Raw genomic sequence first — 5381 nt, 5'->3', positions numbered from 1 at the left:
TTGGTTATCATAGATATAAAAATGGTTTTGTTGACAAAAGTAGCCATTTCCTTGTATAATTGGCTTCACAATTATTTGTGTTTCAAGACACAAATTTCTTAGGCGTTTTATTGACTCAAATAGGTGGTAAGATACCCATTTATAACAGATAGGTTACTTTCTATTACGTACCACATTGGACCATATACGTTCATTATAAAAATAACTATTTCTTTCAGGTTTTTAGATGGATCTTTTTGTAGAAACATAAAGCCTTAAATTATTATTGGCAATAGTAATCCCTCTAGAATATGCAACTTTCCCGAGATATTAACCTGATCATTCCAATTGAATTGGAATTGAAAACATGAATTGGTCTATTTTGGAAAAATATATAATTGTCAAATTCTTTCGAAATTTTCAAAAAAAAGCACAACCCAAAAAAAAAATCATACGGGATCCCTTGATTACATTACCATTTCATAATTTGGCAAACCCTTTGAAAATACACTCTGGAACTTATGCTTTAAGCAAAATAACCATTACATCAAGGCCTTCCATAATAAAAAAGTTATAAAATGCGTAAATTGTTCACAATATTCAATAAATAAAGTAAAGTATTTTAGTCTCTATTAAGACAATCTTGAATTTAAAAAATCTTATAACTAAATATATTTTTAATTCCATTAATACATACAGACCAATAACTCGTAGACATCAATTTCTCAATTATTTAAATTGTAGGATGATTTTATTATTCTGTTATTGTGTTGATCATTTTTTTTACTATTTTAAGTCCAATTTTTGCGTCTTCAATAGGTTGATAAGAATAATTTGCTGTTAGAAATTGATTATACAAATGTAATCTAAACTAAACTTTGAGAAAAATAGTTCTAATTTGGATTTATGGTGAAGTTCAAAACATATTGATATATACAAGTGCATCATATAATTCCAATTTGTTACTCATAAAAGAGAAATAGGGAGTATGTATGAATCAGTCAAAATAGTCACATATATTTAAGTTGTTCCGTATCAGTCCCAAAGTTCCGAATTTTGAATATGACATTTGTTAGGGAGTAATATGAGATGTGAAATGTTTCATGTCCAAAATATAGAAAACTTTCTCAATAAATACTTTTTATATACATAACTTCTTATGTTTTCTTTAGTGAAACATAACTTTATTTACACACCCTATAATGACTAAAAAAAAAAGAGAAATAATAACATTGCACTCTAAGATATTTATTTCAATTAATTTTATACATCTCAGAAACTATATAAAAAAATAGAATTGGATTTATCTTGTCGGGTTAATACAAGCAGTTCTTTCCACTTTCACACAGAGTTCACCACTGCACTTGTCTTGTTCAGCGGCATCACATGTGTTAAAGTCTTCAAAAGAAGAGCAGGCTCCAAAAACACAAAATTCATTGGGTTGACATTCTTCTGCACAAGAGTGTTGACCATCATTCATTACAGGCAGGGTTACATCGATAGGGTCTATTTTTGCAGAGGAGGCAAGAACGACCAAGCAGGCAAAAATCACTAAGAGCTTCATTTTTAATTTTGTTTCTGTTGTATGGGAGTTTAGTTGATTCAAACTATGTTTATTAAACTCAATTCACCTGGCATTTATATAAAAAGTCAATTCTGTACAGGTGCTGTCGTTACATGTACTTACAAATAATTCAAGTCATCACATCCTGTTTGTAAGATTAACACGATTTAATTTTAGTGTGTAATGGACTCAAAATCAATTAATTGCACAAGAGTACTTTGTACTTAAAATCCACTTGTCTTTCCTTAGGATTTCAGAAACTTGTAAATTATATTAAACAAATAAATTATCCTAAGAAATACATGGATTAAATATTTATAGTAATATATATTTATTGAAAAATTAAAAAAAAATCCAAAAAAAAACAACTCTTATAGATCATGGAAGAGAATGAATATATTAGTAATGTGTAGAACATTCATCGTTTTGAAATATTATGATGACTATTCGACTATAATTTTTACCGTCGGTCAACCAGACTAATTTCCCACCATCTAGGATGATGCTGTGAATTGTGGCATCAGAGAAGAAGATAATGCCCCCGTTATGGTTACCGAAAGACCTGAAAATATGGACCAAGGAGTACCAGTACGTCCTCAAGGCGATGGTCTTGACCTGGGTGAATCCAAATACCCGGAGGAAAACTATTTCTTTTAAGCAAGACTGGGGCCTGGGGTTCAAGGCCATTACCATTTTTTCCGATTTTTAAAATACAATTTTTGGGCTCCTTCCTAAACAAACATGAATCAAAAAAAAAAATTGAACTTTGATTTCTTTAATTTTTTGTGGGTACTATTGGAATGGAACGCTAAAATCTAATTTTTAGTTGTAACAGGATGCCTAAGCGGAAGCTTATTTTAATGTAAAAAGCAAATCATCTATTGAAGGCGCCTTTCAAGACTTCTTTACGAGCAAGAAAAAATCTTATTTTTGAACTCAGTGTTTTTCTCATTTCCATCACAAGTCTTAAGTCTCTAAGTCTTTATTATTGACATATAGATTTTTTTAGAAAACTAAGAATTGCTGAACTATTTTTTAATTTCGATCCAGATACATGAGTAATATGTCGTAGATAGTCTGATCCAGGTTCTTTATCAATCATTATATGTTCCTCTGTAATTACTTTCAATATTTTAATATTAGTACCATCAAGCGAAGTTATATCCGAATTTTTCTGTCCTTGCTCACTTTCAGTAGGCTTTTATATTGATCATGGAGGTTGTCAATCTTTTGAAATATTCTTGTTTCAGAAACAATATTTATGTGTTGTCGTAAGTTGCATTCGATACCACAAATAACTTCTTCATATATCCTCGATTTTGGAAGCACATTTGGTGGGAACTCTTCCGGCTGACCTGCAAGTGGACAATCAGTGTTCACCCTTGTAAGGTGATGCTTTTTTGTCAGATATTGTAACAATTGACACTTATCAGGTGAGAATTGATAATAACCGTATATATCGCAGTTTCTTTGTGAGATCAACCAAAATCAAAACAAAGAAACAAAGAAAAACTGTGTTCATTTTTATATACGTAATAAGGATGTAAATCAATTTTTCTGTTTCAAAATCAGTTAGTCGTGCTTTTAAATTCAATTTTTTAGGTTATTGAAGATATGAATTAAAAACTCATACATATTTTAAATTTATTACATATTAGGTGCAAGTCATTTACTAGATTTTTACGATAATTATATATTTTGCTATCTTTCTTTTTGAATTTCAATAGTGAATGTAAGGAAATTAATTTTTTAATGAATTACTATTTAAATTACTCATTGGAATATATTAAAATAGGTACGCGTTATACGCAAGTCATAAAAAATTGGTATGAATTGTCGCTTTTTGCGGAATAAACTTTCATTTTAAGAAAATATTTATAAGCTACTATATGTAGACTGTACTAACATTTAACAATTGTACATTTAAAAAATCTGATGTATGCGTTTATCAAAAAATATAGCCAAAATAAGAAAAAATTATCATTTTGTTCAAAAATTTGAACAAAATGTTCCATCTAAAGATGAAATTGTTGAGCTACGAAGTTTTGTGACATTATTTTCATAACCCAAGGTAATTTTTACACCCTTCTTCTTAATCGAAATTCGATAAAATTTGAAAATCAAACCGGTATAATTCACAAGTTGGTGTAGATGTACTAAGCTGTTATTAATCCAAAATAAGTCAATAAGATCGACAAAATGTTTTACTTAACAAAAATAAATTAAAACTATACAAAGGACTTATACTTGTACAAATTTTTTTTATTTTTTTAATTCAACTTTTTCTCAACAAAAGTCGTAGCCGAAGAAGTGGGAAATATTATGATATAAACCCAAAGAATTAAAAATTTAGCTGTAATGACTCATGCTGTTTCATTAAATTAATTGCAAGTAGTAATGAGATGAAGGCAATAATTACAAATTCCACTCCGTATCTAAGAATGATATAGGCAGGAATTACAACGATGTCGATCCTCAAATATACTCGTAGTCCAACAAGGACTTTCATTTAAAACTCTGCAACAAATATTTTTATTACCTTTCTTCTTATACACATTACGGATTACTTTATACTGATATGTTCACTCTTCAAGAATACTGATGATAGCTTTGTAAAATATAAATGAACCTTAAAAGGTTGTAATTAAAAAAAAAAGTTATATTATTTTGATCTATGATAATGATTATGGAGAAATGTGGAGCTCCGTGGCAGAAAATTTGAGAGCTCATGGACTATGAAACAACTTCTTAAACAGATATATAATTTGACTTTATTTTAACATCACCGTGGAAAATATATAATATCTACAATCACTGAAACAAATCATGTTCTTAAAGTTACTCATTCTTTTTCTTAGGTTCAGGAATACAGATTTCCTCTCCAGAAGGTCCTAAATAGCACATTTGATCTCCATTACACTCATTGACTTCTTCAGGGCATTTCTGGAAGTCGGGCATTTTCAAAGGTACACATGCTCCCATGTAGCAAATCTGTTCTTTTGGACAACTCTTCATTCCTTCTTCACAAGGACTCATTTCTATGGCATCCTCCGCTTCATTTGTTTTTTCATCCAAGAGGTCCAGTAAATCATCAGTAAGGAATTCTTCGACCTCCATTTGTTGAGCTGATGTAAATATGATGAGACAAGTGGCAAATAGTAGAAGGGATTTCATTTTTGTTTCTTATTTTCTTGTATGATATTAGAAGCTTAACTGAATGATAAAATATAGTAGTATTCAGGTCCTTTATAAATGCAAAAGTTGATCTTTAACTTTTTATCAGGTGTACATAATGGAAATGTCATTTCATAGTTGACAGTCTTATCTATATATATCTATGAATAATTATGCACATGCATTTGAAACAATCGATAGGTTATTAATAATTGTAGTACAACATATGTGTCGATAGAGCTTAATACTTCGCGAAAATGGACCTGAAATAAATATACAAGTTTAAAATAATAAAAACGAAATTAAGATATCACAGATTTGATTGGCATTTTCCTCTCATTAACTATTTTGTGAATGACTCATTCCAAATTGAGTTATATCCCTCCAAAATTTGGTATATTCCTGGCAATTAAAAATATTCCCTTCGAAGTTTATGATTAAAGTCACTTTCGGTTTTGACATGATATCACATTAAAAGAACAAATCAATAAGGTACTAAGAGATAAATTTTCACGTTTCGGAGAGCAATCGTAGATTATTTTCTCCTCTCGGTTAATTATTTCTGTAGATAGCGTTGTTGTAACTATAGTAGTAAATATTATTGATTTTGCTCATGTGATAGAAAACCAATTGAAATAAACATAATCATAGTTTTATTATTCCT

At 29.5% G+C, this 5381-nt stretch overlaps 1 long non-coding RNA gene across 1 annotated transcript; it reads right to left on the bottom strand.

The window, feature by feature from the left end:
- Positions 1–1206: 1206 nt before the first annotated feature.
- On the bottom strand, positions 1207–4966 carry LOC139905206 (uncharacterized). The gene is made up of 2 exons (XR_011779799.1): positions 4111–4966; positions 1207–4060 (listed from the first exon to the last, which is right to left on the bottom strand). It is a non-coding gene; the product is annotated as an uncharacterized lncRNA (long non-coding RNA).
- Between the last annotated feature and the right edge of the window lie 415 nt (positions 4967–5381).

Source organism: Lepeophtheirus salmonis, chromosome 4, assembly GCF_016086655.4.
Source record: "Lepeophtheirus salmonis chromosome 4, UVic_Lsal_1.4, whole genome shotgun sequence".
In the NCBI taxonomy this organism is placed as follows: domain Eukaryota; kingdom Metazoa; phylum Arthropoda; class Copepoda; order Siphonostomatoida; family Caligidae; genus Lepeophtheirus; species Lepeophtheirus salmonis.
This window is presented reverse-complemented; position numbering and strand designations above follow the sequence as displayed.